The 17584-nt window shown below is 39.4% G+C and overlaps 1 protein-coding gene across 4 annotated transcripts in view; it reads left to right on the top strand.

Moving 5' to 3' along the window:
* Window positions 1-17584, top strand: part of mRpS34 (mitochondrial ribosomal protein S34) — a 293839-nt gene that overhangs the window by 42147 nt on the left and 234108 nt on the right. The window contains exon 1 of one of the 4 annotated variants that reach the window (XM_071676051.1): window positions 624-746. The exons of the other annotated variants lie outside the window; for them this stretch is intronic. The gene's annotated coding sequence lies outside the window, so the exon portion shown is untranslated. Of the gene's footprint in view, window positions 1-623; window positions 747-17584 lie in introns of those variants that run through there. 4 annotated transcript variants of the gene reach the window in all.

Genomic DNA, 17584 nt, shown 5'->3' with positions numbered 1-17584 from the left:
GAACATGAAATGATACGAGGTTTATATAGTACGTGATTTACATTCCATGAAAATCTCGACAAAAAAAAAAATGACACAAATCATCTGAGCTGCAAGTGATACAGAATTATATACGAAAAAAAAGAAAAAGAAATTGTAGCGATAATTTGTGGTTGTGAATTGGACCGGGAGGAGAAATGGCAAATTAAAAAAGAATATTTGAGTGCATCCGCCAGTCTTGTGTTGCCCTGGTTGGTGTGATCACCTGCCCCAATGGATATGTCGAGCTGGCCAGGGCTGGTATGCACTTGTCGTTACTCATCCACCAAACAGTGAGTACAGTGACTATATATGACACTGTCGACATAAGAAACAAAAAAAGTGAAGATAAATAGTGTAGATAGTGTAAGGTAAAATAGTGTGTTGAAGTTCTAGAATGACGTACTGATTTGTGAAAATGACGGTTGACAATATGCGTATTGTGGTTTGGTGACCTGAATGATGAGAAAATATTGCTGTGTTGTGATTATAGTGATTATTGAATAATACAGCATAAGCAGTGTAACGTATAACGATCAGAATTACTGATGAATTGTGGAAATATTGCATTGTAAAGTGATAAATCAATTAGTTGGTGGTAAATCGTTAATTAAGAGGGTTGTGAAGAGCATATTCGAAATATTGGAGCGCCCAGCAATTGTTGAAGATGGTGGAAGCATTTTGTATCGTGAATTGTAAATCTTATGGTGGAAACGTTGCAATATAAGTTAAGTGGTGAGGTGTATGGTGAAACATATACATTCCTGTCTATTTTGTTCCTAGTTATGGTGAAACATGAATTCCTGTCTATTGTGATCCAAGTTATGATGAAACGTATGAATTCCTCCTGTCTATTGTGATCCTAGTTATGGTGAAACATGAATTCCTGTCTATTGTGATCCTAGTTATGGTGAAACGAATTCCTGTCTGTTGTGATCCTAGTTATGGTGAAGCATAGATTCCTGTCTATTGTGATCCTAGTTATGATGAAACATATGAATTCCTGTCTCTTGTGATCCTGGTTATGGTGAAACTTAAATTTTTGTCTATTGTGATCCTAGTTATGGTGAAACGAGTTCTTGTCTATTGTGATCTTATTGTGAAACATGAATTCCTGTCTATTGTAATCCTAGTTATGGTGAAACTTAAATTCCTGTCTCTTGTGATCCTAGTTATGGTGAAACGAATTCTTGTCTATTGTGATCCTTGTTATAGTGAAACATGATTGCCTGTCTATTGTGATCCTGGGTATAGTGAAACATGAATGCCTGTCTATTGTGATCGTAGTTGTGTTAAAACGTGAATGCCTGTCTATTATGATCCTAGTTATGGTGAAACATGAATTCCTGTCTATTGTGATTCTAGTTATGGTGGAACATGAATTCCTGTCCACTGTGATCCTAGTTATGTTGAAACATGAATTCCTCTCTATTGTGATCCTAGTTATGATGAAACATGAATTCTTCTCTATTGTGATCCTAGTTATGGTGAAACATGAATTCCTGTCTATTGTGATCCTAGTTATGGCGAAACGAATTCCTGTCTATGGTGATCCTAGTTATGGTGAAACATGAATTACTGTCTATTGTGATCCTAGTTATGGTGAAACATCAATTTCTGTTTATTGTGAACCTAGTTATAGTGAAACATGAATTCCTGTCTATTGTGATCCTAGTTATGGTGAAACATGAATACCTGTGTATTGTGATCCTCGTTATGGTGAAACATAAATTCCTGTGTATTGTGATCCTAGTTATAGTGAAATATGAATGCCTGTCTATTGTGATGCTCGTTATGGTGACACATGAATGCCTGTCTATTGTGATCCAAGTTATAGTGAAATATGAATGCCTGTCTATTGTGATCCTAGTTATGATCCTAGTTACGGTGAAACAGGAATGCCTGTCTATTGTGATCCTAGTTATAGTGAAACATGAATGCCTGTCTATTGTGATCCCAGTTATAGTGAAATATGAATGCCTGTCTATTGAGATCCTAGTTATGGTGAAAGATGAATTTTTGTCTATTGTGATCCAAGTTATAGTGAAACGTGAATGCCTGTCTATTGTGATCCTAGTTACGGTGAAACGTGAATGCCTGTCTATTGTGATCGTAGTAAATACGAGTACGGAATCACAGCTGGGAGGCTATGGGGACGTAAGGTCATATTTTACACTAGTAGTGTGTTGATGTGTCTAACATCATTATTAACGAAAAGCTAATTTACGGATTCCTCATAATTACTAGAACTCCTCTGCCTGTAGCGATCATTCTCAAGAATGTTAGGTGAAGTTTCACTAGCCTATTATTATCATGATTTATTATTATTATTATTATTATTATTATTATTATTATTATTATTATTATCATTATTATTGGAGGAGATGTTTTGTATTATTTTTAACTTGGTTTGGTTTGATTCCTTTTTTGTCATATTAATTTGATGGATAATAAAAAGATTTTTTTTTTTTTTTTTTTGCTTTGTCGCTGTCTCCTGCGTTTGCGAGGTAGCGCAATGAAACAGACGAAAGAAATGGCTCAACCCAACCCCCATACACATGTATATACATACGTCCACACACGCAAATATACATACCTACACAGCTTTCCATGGTTTACCCCAGACGCTTCACATGCCTTGATTCAATCCACTGACAGCACGTCAACCCCGGTATACCACATCGCTCCAATTCGCTCTATTCCTTGCCCTCCTTTCACCCTCCTGCATGTTCAGGCCCCGATCACACAAAATCTTTTTCACTCCATCTTTCCACCTCCAATTTGGTCTCCCTCTTCTCCTCGTTCCCTCCACCTCCGACACATATATCCTCTTGGTCAATCTTTCCTCACTCATTCTCTCCATGTGCCCAAACCATTTCAAAACACCCTCTTCTGCTCTCTCAACCACGCTCTTTTTATTTCCACACATCTCTCTTACCCTTACGTTACTTACTCGATCAAACCACCTCACACCACACATTGTCCTCAAACATCTCATTTCCAGCACATCCATCCTCCTGCGCACAACTCTGTCCATAGCCCACGCCTCGCAACCATACAACATTGTTGGAACCACTATTCCTTCAAACATACCCATTTTTGCTTTCCGAGATAATGTTCTCGACTTCCACACAATCTTAAAGGCTCCCAGAATTTTCGCCCCCTCCCCCACCCTATGATCCACTTCCGCTTCCATGGTTCCATCCGCTGCCAGATCCACTCCCAGATATCTAAAACACTTCACTTCCTCCAGTTTTTCTCCATTCAAACTCACCTCCCAATTGACTTGACCCTCAACCCTACTGTACCTAATAACCTTGCTCTTATTCACATTTACTCTTAACTTTCTTCTTTCACACACTTTACAAAACTCAGTCACCAGCTTCTGCAGTTTCTCACATGAATCAGCCACCAGCGCTGTATCATCAGCGAACAACAACTGACTCACTTCTCAAGCTCTCTCATCCCCAACAGACTTCATACTTGCCCCTCTTTCCAAAACTCTTGCATTCACCTCCCTAACAACCCCATCCATAAACAAATTAAACAACCATGGAGACATCACACACCCCTGCCGCAAACCTACATTCACTGAGAACCAATCACTTTCCTCTCTTCCTACACGTACACATGCCTTACATCCTCGATAAAAACTTTTCACTGCTTCTAACAACTTGCCTCCCACACCATATATTCTTAATACCTTCCACAGAGCATCTCTATCAACTCTATCATATGCCTTCTCCAGATCCATAAATGCTACATACAAATCCATTTGCTTTTCTAAGTATTTCTCACATACATTCTTCAAAGCAAACACCTGATCCACACATCCTCTACCACTTCTGAAACCACACTGCTCTTCCCCAATCTCATGCTCTGTACATGCCTTCACCCTCTCAATCAATACCCTCCCATACAATTTGCCAGGAATACTCAACAAACTTATACCTCTGTAATTTGAGCACTCACTCTTATCCCCTTTGCCTTTGTACAATGGCACTATGCACGCATTCCGCCAATCCTCAGGCACCTCACCATGAGTCATACATACATTAGATAACCTTACCAACCAGTCAACAATACAGTCACCCCCATTTTTAATAAATTCCACTGCAATACCATCCAAACCTGCTGCCTTACCGGCTTTCATCTTCCGCAAAGCTTTTACTACCTCTTCTCTGTTTACCAAATCATTTTCCCTAACCCTCTCACTTTGCACACCACCTCGACCAAAACACCCTATATCTGCCACTCTATCATCAAACACATTCAACAAACCTTCAAAATACTCACTCCATCTCCTTCTCCCATCACCACTACTTGTTATCACCTCCCCATTTGTGCCCTTCACTGAAGTTCCCATTTGCTCCCTTGTCTTACGCACTTTATTTACCTCCTTCCAGAACATCTTTTTATTCTCCCTAAAATTTAATGATACTCTCTCACCCCAACTCTCATTTGCCCTTTTTTTTTTTCACCTCTTGCACCTTTCTCTTGACCTCCTGTCTCTTTCTTTTATACATCTCCCACTCAATTGCTTGATATCAACCTGAGTAAATGAGTGTAACTGTAGATTGTCTCGACTGCTGTTTATAACTTGCTTGCCAATGTGGATGGGGAAGAACTGCTTCGTTGCATTGTTACCTATGGGAAGACTGCAATAATAATGCATTTGATACGACTGTGGACTTTATTCAATGGCAAACGTGATATTGAAAATTCGTGTGATGAATATTGTAAGATGATGGTAGCCTGTTGCCTGGTCTTTGTGAATATTGTCATCTAGTATACAGCGGAAGGGAAACGATTTCACCAAGATATTTGCCACGTATAAAATACTTTAGTCTTCATCATTTTATTCTAAACAAAGATACAGTAAAAGCATATACCACTGGAGTATTCAAATTGTTTAATGATGAAAGTAACCCGGTTAAGAAATCATGTGCCATGAGAGTAAATCTCCCTCCCCATATTCAGAAATAAACATATTAAATAAGTAGACGTACATGCACAAAATACATGGTCGCGTGGTAAAACATACACGCGATCTTGTGCACACGGACAGAGACGTGTGTACAGAAACAGACATGCGTGGACCCATACGCGCATGGAAAGACATGCACGTGGAATCATACACGTGCAGGTACACTAACACAAACTCCACAACATTACACACACACACGAACACAGATTCGTGAAAAAAATATGACATCCTATTTTTGAATGAGTGGAGGGAATTTTACACTCTTGAACCTTATTTTAATTTTTGTCATACTGTTTCTTTAATGATGTAGCATTTACCGGTTTGTTATCTACATATTGCCCTTGGTTTACAGTGTGATTAATGCACAAGTATATAACTTTAAGCTTGTCTTTTATGTGGTTTCTTTTAGTTTATTAATATGTGATATAATTGGCATTTAATGTTTATTTGATGAAAGTATAGAAGTTGATTTCATTCATTAAGATCTTCAGAACTCGTTTGATAAGTTCCACATCATCAAAGGTTGCTTGCAAACTTTACATAAGTTGCTTTCCGATGAGTTTGCTTTTGAATTTTTGATATACGGTCTCTGGGGGCTGTTGCTATCGCAGTGAGTGGGCCTCTCTTTGTGAAGTCCATGTTGTCTGCAGTTCAGTTTGTTCCCTTGCTCTAGATGTGTCGATACTCCATTGTCTAAAGTCTTTTCAAACATTTTATCAGTTAGGTACAAAAGGGATATGTCTTCAGTTGATCACTTGCTTGGGATCTTTTCCACCGTTTTGGCATAGTTATGACTGCTTCCTTGATATTTTTTTTTTCTTTTGTGGGGGGGAAAATATTCAGCAGCTAGACTAGTTTATTTTATTTTAACCAGTATTCTTACTGAGGCTCTCTGTAAGGGTAAATTGTCCGTACTCAGCCACAGTATAATCTTGGGTCGTTCATTGGATAAAGCTTGGGTGGTAGAGTTCCGCGGTGTATGTACATAACTGACTCATCAGGATTGTACCAGCGTAAAACAGTGGAACATACTTGTGAACATGATTGTACGACCCTTTGCTGAGATGGCGTAATCTTTAAGGGCTCGATCAGTGTCCAGAAGGCTGAAGCATCATACTCAAGGGTCGTGCCTTCGTACTCAAGAGGTTAAGTGTCTACGAGATGATTTATGGTCTGCAATAAAACGGGCTTTTGTCACAAGAAAAATTGACCAATTTCGTGCTGAATGGGTAGATGGAAGACAAGTGTAGATATTCTTAGACGAATGGAAAGGAAAAAAGAAAAAAAAAAAGATCATTGAATTTAGTACTTTCCTATATAAAAGGAAAGCACAAAGTTTTTGGTGACCTGAACAACTCTAATTGACGGAACGTGTGATAAACTGGACACCGTGAAGCAGATAAAACATCATGAGCATGCCTAGCTTAGCTAAGCAGGTAACAAATCATGTCCATGCCTAGCCTAGCCAGCAGATAAATCATGTGCATGCTTAGCCAAGCTAAGCAGACAATAAATCATGAGCATGCCTAGCCTAGCTAAGCAGATAAAACATGTGCAAGCCTAGCCTAGCTAAGCAGATAACACATCATGTGCATGCCTAGTATAGCCTCGCTCCCCCGCGTAGTGCAGGTGTCGCCCGCATGATGACCTCAACGCTAGGGTTATTGAGCTCGGTTCGCTCTGAAGTGTCATTGACTCTCCTATCAAAGGGTGTTAGAAAGGATATCGAAGGTTAGAGAAAACAAATGACAAATCCGAAGCTTAACTAGTTATGTTAAATCGTCAGAAGGAGCACGGGAGGAGCAGGGTCGGGCAGCAGTCACGTAAAGTTGAAGGTCGTCCGCCAGCTCGAAGAAAAAAAAAAAAAAAAAAAAAAAAGTGGGAACACTGGACAGGAAATGATGACAAGCATCCGAAGAGGAATCAGGAGGCACATGACCGGATCATTGCTGTTACAGAGAGAGAGAGAGAGAGAGAGAGAGAGAGAGAGAGAGAGAGAGAGAGAGAGAGAGAGTATAAACGAGTATTACTCAGAGTTTGTTTTCTATTTTGGGTTTACAGTAGCTCCTGTAATCGAAGCAACAAGTTTGTCCTGGAGGCATTATATGGGTTTAAAGGTGCTTTGACAGTCTTGGGGGACGTGCTTGTAATATTTTAACGCGCTGTTGCAGAGAAGCGAACTTAGATTGCGAGTTTGTCAGATTATGATAACGGTCATGTTTGATAAAGCTTTATAAAACTCATAGAGACTATAAATAATACTAAATATCATTTGTTTTTAGTTTCTTATCGTTATGGCGTACTGACACAGAAAAAAATGACCGGGATATCGATGTATTGGTTGAATTATATCACCCGTTTTCTCTCTGGGCAGCAGGAACGCCCACTGAAAGCCGTCCATGTTCTCGTACTTATTTGTATGTTTGCGAGTTTCAAGGATTTTCTATGTAAAATCCTTCCTATATTTTTTTTTTTTTCTTATTAGACTTGAAATATGTGAGACTTCCAAGTAAAGTATATGATGGTAAAAAAATTGAAGTGGTTGAGATGACGCAGGTATTCCTAGATAGAAATCACACCACATTCTCAATTGCCCGTGACGTCATTGTAAGCAAGCAAGAACGTTTGAGCAGCTCCTCTTTCAAATGATACGGACACCAGTCTTCCGTGGCCCTCATTGAGTCCGTGAGTGTATATACCCTACTATTTGGGACTATTTTAAACTCCGGATACTGTAGAAAATCCCGGAGACATTGAAAGCTGAGCATGTATGACCAGTGTGTCGAAGGAAGGTAATTTTTTTTTATTTAGTTGAAACTGAATAAAAAATTGTCAACTGAGAGTTCATGTGTGACCAATCTTTACGTACACAGTGAGTCAAGCTTTTGACCTCATCCATTTCAGGACAAGGCTATGCTATCATACAAAGGGATAGAATGCCTCACGAGTCATTGCTAGGTGGAAAATTACCTCATACCGAGAAAATGGTTGAATGATGACATGAAGAACGCTTTCTGAAAGTATAACCACTATCATTGGAGAGGTAGATGAAATCGTTTCATGTGCATGTTACGGGTCAGTGGCATACTTGGACCATCACACACTGTTGGTCAGCTTAATCAATCCTAATAGCCATCAGACAGACCAGCAACAACTTCTGCTAAATCATTTGAAGTATGGTGTCTGACTTACTGTTTAGCATAAACAAAGAACGTGTCTGGTAATCTTCGTGGTCGCGGGCTAGGTAAAATTAAGCGTAATTATATTTCAAGTTTTCTGATATTACGTTGATATATCTTGATATATCGTGTAGTATACATTTTCCCCCCATCCGCTAAAGGTTCCTTCATGGTGTACCAGTCAAATAGCCTTATTTTGTTACTTAGATTACCGTTTGAATTTTGTGTTTACTGCTGTGCCAGCAAAATATCTAAGCTTAAGACTTCTTTTCGTCGAATGAACTTTGTTGCCAGAGATAATTTAATATGACAGGTAATAATCAGGCGTATTTCAAAAAAAAAAAAAGAAAAAAATTCTAATAGATTTTAAGAAATTTATATTCAAGAGAATAGGGACAATATCCATAATGCGATAAGTTGCCTGTAGTACAAGTTTACCAGTTTCAACTGCTCATGTTAGAATCACTTAACATTTCGATGTTTATTTCTCAAAGTTTATCAAATTGATTGATACTCTCTGTTACTTCGATAGCGTTATTTATCAAACCCTTGCCTCTTCTTCCAAACATATATAGTATGTTACTTCTTAATTATAATGCTGGTTACCCTTTTCTCCATCCACTTTGTTTTCCTGATTGCAAAGCCTCGTGTCTTTAATTTCCAGATTGCAAAGCCTCGTATCTTTGGTTTCCTGATTGCAAAGCCTCGTGTCTTTTAGTATCCTAGTTCCACCTGATTGATGTCGTATATGTTTGTATTTTCATTTTACTTTCATCTTTTCTTGAATTAGAATTAGCATCATAATTATACTTTTGATTGTTACTACTGAACCTGAAGATTCGCTCCCCACCCAAACATCTTTTTTTCTCTGTTAGGTTGAGTTAGATTAGCTACGTTAACGTACAAATCTCCCATGATCAAACCTGACCTAACCTAACGCAAGCGTTGGGAGGTGTTTCTGAAGGTGACCCAAAAGAAGTAGCATTGATAAACACAGGAAATGACAGAATTCTGAATAGGAATTTCAACTGGGTCAAATTTCACTTATGCCAGGCAACCAGCTTTAGATTTATAGTTCTACCCACTTCCAGGGACAAAAGAATCGACGTCCAACATTTTAAGGATTAATTTTCAATTTACATATTGAACAGAATCCTGGCAGCTGTGTTGCCTGGACTTTGTCGTATTAAAAACATCCTATGTCGAAATTTAAAAAAAAATTGTAATTGTGGTGAGGCGGGTGGCGAAAAATGCGCCAGACTGTTGTTGTTAAGTCACCGAGTGGACCTGCTGGTCATATTACGTATAGCAAAATGGATTGTCCGAAAAAAAATCTTTTTTTGGGGTGGGGGGGTGGGGAGGGTTAGTTTCAGGTACGTTGGGTTTGGTAAGGATCAAATATACAGGTGATCCATTGTTTTCTCTTGATTATTATTGAAAACGAGACTTAGTATCGTAAGCCTATTTGAGTCGACCTAGGCCGTCTTGGCACTTTTGTGTGTACGCTGCTTTCTATATAGGCCCGGGCTGGAGGCAGAAATTGTGCTTTGGCAACTTCTCTGTGGCCCTGCCACTTGTTTAGACAACGTTTACTGATGATTGCATCATGTATGACCACCCGATCCCCTTGGTTTCTTTGTCTGTCTTGTCCTCATGCATAGATTCATACCGTAAGAATGACAAATTTGATGAAAGAGAAGAACGGGAGACGAGCAGGTATATCTCGTCACGGACGAGCTTTTATACTTTATAATTCGTAACGTGCATTTATTATGCTAAGATTGGTGATAAAACTTCTCATTATCAATTTTCCTTTACAAAGATAGCAGATATGTCCTTGTTATTAGATATTTGTAAAAAGAAAAAAACGCATCGGTGTGAATGTGAGTTTCATGTTTATGTAATGTGAATGATTAACTCTTCAGTTGAATGTGTGATCTGAAATGTTTTTTTTTTTTTTTTTCAGAAGAATGTTACCAAAGATATGTTTTTGCAAGGGCTTAGGGATATTCCATCTTACATCATCGCATTCTCGGAATACGGGTCTTACAAAGGATTGAGGGTATTCCATCTTACATCAGCACCTTCTCGGAAGACTGTTACCAGCCGCAACAAGTTTCAACCAACCAAGTGCGGAAACATATCGTCACTGGCGTAAGGCAAGGCAGCAGCATCCTGTGGCTCCTCCTGTTGGCTGTGTTGATAATATTGAACCTAGACGACAAACTCTTCAGCTCTTGACAGCGAATTTATGGTAGATAACACCTATATTAATCTTAAATTTCATGCTGATGGTCTTGTAGTCCCCAGATTATGAACAGATACATCCCCCGTAGTGTATCATACATTCAAGGCGTATCACACCGCAGTTCAGAAACAGGAACTAGAATTATGATTTGTGGATTGTGTAAGCCGGGAACTAATATTGCCTGGTTCACCCGGAGCTGCATGCGTACATAATGCAAGGCTGGGTCGGGCTGGATCGTGGAAGTATTCTGCTTTGCAAATAATATAAAGGATAATGGTGTCACACCTTTGCCCAGGATGGGGTGGCGGATCTATTATGTTTATGCTTACTCTTAACATATATTCTTTGGACACCTAACCACAATATGTTTTATATTTTTATCTTATGTTCATGAATGTATTGTCTAATTCGTGTCTCGAGTCGTAAAAAGTGGCCTAACTGGAAAATTAGTAGTTTTTTGATAAGTCATTGAGGTTCTTTCCGAGTATAGGCCGGTTACATATTTCAGACAACAAGTTTGATCAAAAGATTATGTATTTCAGAGAACGTACTTGATCAACCTGTTTCCGACAGGGTTACTTCCCGTGAAACTAAAAAGTAAGAAAGAAAAACCATAAATAACCATTTTGTGATTGACTTCATTATTCAGCTGTTGTATGTGTATCATAAATGTCTGGTATAGTTTTAACATTTACCACTCTCTCTCATACATTACTTTCTTATTTTTCCATCTGTTTTACCACAAAATGTTCACGAACTCGTGTTTGCACTTCTCTGGGGTGAAACAGGTACATACAGCTTCCCACAACGCTAATAAATCCTTAACCTGTCTCCATGTTCTCTTAATTGTTCACCCAATTAACAAGCCAGCCACTTCACCAGTCAACAAGGAAGTCACTGAACACATCCAGCCAGTCATTTCGCCAGCCGAAAAACCAGTCACGTCACTGACCTACAAGCGTCACCTCACCACAGCAGCCTAGTCACCTCACTATCCCTACGGGCGGTTTTTAGTTTGCCATACGCCAATCCGGCATGCAGCCATTCCCTCCGATCAGCGTCCTACAAGATATTCATTCACACACGTGAAATGAGCCACCCAGCCGGACATACCGACCCCCATTCATCTAATCACCCAGCCATCCCAATATATCTCTATTCAGCCCTTCGTCCAGTTAGATACATTTCTAGCCATTCAACCAACCATCCTTTGCGGACCTCAACTTATATGTGCCAAGGGTTTCAGACCCAGAAGGCCAGAGTGCGGGCTGGTGCCTGTTGCAGGTGGCATGTGGTCAACACAGGACAATATTTAGTCTGGCCAGTTGGCTGCGTCACGCCAGGAGGGCCAACTGTTACGTGAAATAAATGACGAAGCTTCGTACATCCCCGGAGGTCGGTGCTGGAGCAATTATAAAAGTTGGTATAGTGCAAGCAAGCATACATATGATGAAAATCGTACAGAAGGCACGCAGTTTCTCGGACAAGGCTAAGTTACGCGACGCCAAGATGGTGCAATATATACAGGAGGAGCCGGGCGCTGCAGGTGTTTCCTGCGACTGCCAGGACTCGCTTGAACAACCCTGTTCAAGCCGGTGGACCAGATCATATTGGACGCTGAACTATACATTGTCGCACTTCGGAGATGTTTAGCATAGAGAAAGGGGGCGAGTTAGCATATAAGCAGCCAGTAGAAACAAACAAAAAAAAAAACATGGTGCAGTCACATGTCTGAATCCCAACAACACACTTTAATACTTATTCAGTAACTGCCGTTGGTGAACACCAGATATTTTGATCGCCTGACAGTATTCCCCATTGTTTCCTTTTCTGTTGTCTGGTTTGCATAGTGGTTTACGTACCGCATTTGTTTATACTTGACGCATGTTGTGGGATTGAATGACTGTTTACTTACAGATGATGGTGAAGGCAAAGTCTCTCCTTCGCACGTGCATTATTCGTTAAGAGAGGTAGTACAGTACAACATTTTGTCAACCTGCCTTGTTGTTACTGGGAGCTGCGCTACACTGCCAGACATACAACATTTTTTTAAATACATATTTGATCTTGCGCGTTTTCCCTCCTTTTCTAACAGAGATGATGTAGAGCCATCTTCTAGTTCAGGTAGTACACGCGCTTTAATCCTGGTCTCTCTTGGATAAGGGGTTGTGGAAATAAAGGAGAGTGAATAGCCGTGGCTGTGAAAATAAGTGCTAGTCACACTCAAGACGTGAAGCTAACCTTGTTCGCTGATGGTGGCAACACTGCGACAGAGCACGACTGGATTGGTGGGGCAATATACATACGTCTTGTGTCTATCATATAATGTTAAGACTGTGCAAACCTGTGTGTTGTTGGTAGTGTGCAAATAAATATTTCTAGCAGCAATGGCGTGGATAAGAGGACTTGCCATCTTAGGGGATGCACTGAGTTAGATGGGTGTAGGTCAGCTTAGGGTGGGGGATAGATTTGATAAGTTGATTTAAACAATGGAAACTATGGTAAATTGCTTAGTTTACCTTAGTAGAGGTTTTGTTCTGCTGAGTTTGGTTACGTCGGTAAAACTAGGGTAAGTTGGTTCATGATAAGGTCTTATGTTAGTTGTGTTGAGTGATGCCTAGCTTAAGTCCAGTCTGCGTCAAGTTATAGCCTCGTTCATATAGTGTAGTGAAGATACATGCATACAACATATACGTTATTGTGTACATCTTTCATATTGTGTGTGTATATATATATTATATATAATATAATATATATATATATATATATATATATATATATATATATATATATATATATATATATATATATATATATATTAGGAAAGCATCACAATTTTGCGCGTAATCAAGTTTATTCATATGAGTCCACAGGAAAAATGAAACACGATAAGTTCCCAAGTGCACTTTTGAGTAATAATCACATCATCAGGGGAGACACAAGAGAGAACTGTAAGTCAGTTGATACACAACGAAGAGACGTAGCTCATTTCATGTGTGGTGGGGTGGCGACGGAATGAATGAAGACAACAAGCATGAATTATGTACATGTGTATATATGTATATGTATGCCTATATATATATATATATATATATATATATATATATATATATATATATATATATTAAAATATGTATTATATGTTAAAATGTACAGGTATGTGTATGTACGTGTATGTATATGCATGTGTATGTGGGTGGGTTGGGCCATTCTTTCGTCTGTCTCCTTGCGCTACCTCACTAACGCGGGAGACAGCGACAAGATATAATATATATATATATATATATATATATATATATATATATATATATATATATATATATATATATTCATATAATGTATGTATGTATATATATATATATATATATATATATATATATATATATATATATATATATATATATTCATATAATGTATGTATGTATGTATATATATATATATATATATATATATATATATATATATATATATATATATATATACACACACACACACTATAGTCTACGTGGATATTATAAATTTTTTTGTGAGCAACATCCTGTGTAGTCTTCATCTGGTAATACTAATAAAATTCGTGTTTATTTTACAGGTAAGTGGGAAGGAAGCCCAGCTGTATCTCTGACGACATTTCAGGTAGGTAGCCAGCAATCCGAATCTGTTAATCTGGTCAAATGTAATTTATTTATAGATTGATGTGGAAAGGTGTTTATTTATATATTTAGCCTTGGCATTTATGAATTTGCTTGTAGATTCATGTCACTTTAGATTTTTTTTTCATAATTTTATCTTGCGGAGGGATTTTATATATCTAGGTAATTTCGTTCGATTCAGACTGATGGGAAGAATAGATAGATAGATGCTCCATGTAATTCAGCGCTTACCAGCCGGATGCATATTTTCATTTTCAAATGAATTTTCGTTATCGTTCTTTTACCGTACTGAGAAGAAACATTTTTGTTGAATCTCATCCTATTTACTTCTGTAGATGCTATAATTCTCATGTCAGCACACGGGATTATTTTGATAATTTCCCCTTTCCATGGGACATGTATGCCACATGTGTAGTTTTATAATTATCGCGAACACCCGAAGAAGGTATTCAGAAATTTCGTGTGGTGGTTCCGACCTGATGTTGACAGCCTTATATGATGACCCAGGCCGTCAATATAGCGAAGCCCAGGCATCTTGCCAACCAACCAGTGAGAAATTATTATTATTGTCAACTTAGTTTCGTAGGAATTATTTCGATTATATCAAATTACTTGGAAGGTTGGTATTTGACTCTCAGGTGATGGAATGAGATGTACCAATATTCGACGTGCTGTTTTGGATTTTACGTTGCCTGCAGAGTTGATGTATAGACGTGCAGTGTTTCCTTGTCTAACGGTGCATAGCCTTATGATCTAAGCTCACAAGAAAAGAATTTATCTTAAGATTGGGGAAGATATGGGATATTTCTGGATCAGTAATTTCTTGGAGGGGATTAAAGATATGGAATATTTCGGGATCAGCTATTAATATCTTAGAGGGATTAAAGATAGGGAATATTTCTGCATCAGCAATATCTTGGAAGGGATTAAAGATATGGAATATTTCTGAATCAGCAATATCTTGGAGGGGATTATAAACATGATTAAGAAATCACTGGAACTTTTGATCTTACCAAGTTTATGTAAATGGAAGTTTTTGTTGCTTACTGGTTCTTTGGGTGATTAACTTTTGTGGTTGTATTCCTTGGTGGAAGAGATGTCTCGATTCCCCAGCCTGTTTTATCAGATCTCCCGGGGTGTTTGTAGACCTGGCTCTGTCAAGTAGAGAGGGTCTAGGATGAGAGGAAATTGAAACAAGGAAGAGAGTCGCACAGCCACCCTCGCTGTTCGTGAGGAGATATCATAACAGTCTTTCCTCGTGTGGTTGCTCTCTACACACAAACTGTGGAAGCAGCGGCCAGACGTGAGTCACGGGTTCAACCATGCCTTGATGACAAAAGACGTGCAAGCATCTTAAAAAAGAGTTTCCCAGATGGTATCTTGAGAACGAGGAAAGGGAAGTAACGCCACGGTGGACAACAATTGGAAGATTGGAGAATGACCGAGATGGAAATAAAGTTGGGGGAGTGGAGAACCACCTTAGCCAGCTCTGTAAGCAGTGCTCCATACTAGGGAGGAATAAGACGCTTGCAGATGTGAAAGCGCTTCTTGATACAGAAGAGTATTCACGACACTGATACAGTATCCCCAGGAATTTGGGGAAACAGAGTTTGTTATATTGATTGTGTGGGGCCAGCAGTGAGGGTAGGTGATGAAACGCACTGCGGTGGAAGAAGATAAGAAGATAACCCAAGCCTACAGTGAGAGATGATAACACACAACCTACAGTGAAGGAAGAAGATAACCCAAGCCTACAGTAAGAGATGATAACACACAACCTACAATGAGGAAAGAGGATAACCCAAGCCTACTGTGAGATATATAACACACAACCTACAGTGAGGGAAGAAGATAACCCATGCCTACAGTGAGAGATGATAACACAACCTACAGTGAGGGAAGAAGATAACCCAAGCCTACAGTGAGATATGATAACCCAACCTACAGTGAGGGAAGAAGATAACCCATGCCTAGTGAGATATGATAACACACAACCTACAGTGAGGGAAGAAGATAACCCATGCCTACAGTGAGAGATGATAACACAACCTACAGTGAGGGAAGAAGATAACCCATGCCTACAGTGAGAGATGATAACACACAACCTACAATGAGGAAAGAGGATAACCCAAGCCTACAGTGAGATATGATAACACACTACCTACAGTGAGGGAAGAAGATAAAACCTTTAGTGAAGGTTGTAGATAACACAAAACCTACAATGAGGGAGGAAAGATAACTCAAAACCTACAGTGAAGGATGAAGATAACGCAAAGCCTACAATGAGGGAGGAAGATAACTCAAAACCTACAGTGAGGGAGGAAGATAACTCAAAACCAACAGTGAAGGATGAAGATAACGCCAAACCTACAATGAAGGAGGAAGATAACTCAAAACCTACAATGAGGGAGGAAGATAACTCAAAACCAACAGTGAAGGATGAAGATAACGCCAAACCTACAATGAGGGAGGAAGATAACTCCAAACCTAAAGTGAGGGAGGAAGATAACGCAAAACCTACAATGACGGAGGAAGATAACGCAAAACCTACAGTGAGGCATGAAGATAACTCAAAACCTTAAGAAAATTAGGACTACGATAACACCATGTGTACTCAAGGCTAAGTTAGCTGTGCACGAGAGTAACACGAAGCGCACCGTCACCCTCACATCATGCATCAGGCAGAGACGAAGGCTAACACTCATACACTGTCATGAATTGCGAACAATATAGAAAAGGTGACCCAAAGCTAATACAAGGCTAAAAAAGGTGACCCAAAGCTAATACAAGGCTAAAAAGGTGACCCAAAGCTAATACAAGGCTAAAAAAGTTGACCCAAAGCTAATACAAGGCTAAAAAGGGTGACCCAAAGCTAATGCAAGGCTAAAAAGGTGACCCAAAGCTAATGGAGAGCTTTAGAAAGAGGCAAGCACTAAGCTAACAGCAGTCCCTCACGCTAACACTGGAGCTATAAACCGGCAGGAAACAAAGGACGAACACAGAGCTAGAACTTGAGAGAGTCTCTCTCCCTCTCTCTCTCTCTCTCTCTCTCTCTCTCTCTCTCTCTCTCTCTCTCTGCATCCCGGCCTCTGACCCGGACAACCTCTGGGCTATACATCCCATTCGGCCCCTGGCCAAGCAAGACACGTGGAAGAAATACAAAGCTACAAGCTCTTACACAGACGAGGAATACAAAGCTACAAGCTCTTACACAGGAGAAATACAAAGCTACAAGCTCTTACACAGACGAGGAATACAAAGCTACAAGCTCTTGCGCAGACGAGAAATACCAAGCCGAAACCTCTTACCCAGAGGAGAAATACAAAGCTACAAGCTCTTACCCAGAGGAGAAATGCAAAGCTACAAGCTCATACCCAGAGGAGAAATACAAAGCTACAAGCTCTTACCCAGAGGATAAATACAAAGCTACAAGCTCTTGAGCTCATGAGCTTTCACCTCGAAGCTGCTGCAAACTGTAGAGGTGAGGTGTTGGTCCAGCAGA

This window comes from Panulirus ornatus, chromosome 2 (assembly GCF_036320965.1).
Source record: "Panulirus ornatus isolate Po-2019 chromosome 2, ASM3632096v1, whole genome shotgun sequence".
Lineage (NCBI taxonomy): Eukaryota > Metazoa > Arthropoda > Malacostraca > Decapoda > Palinuridae > Panulirus > Panulirus ornatus.
Note: the sequence above shows the minus strand (reverse complement) of the source record. Positions and strands in the feature narration are given on the sequence as shown.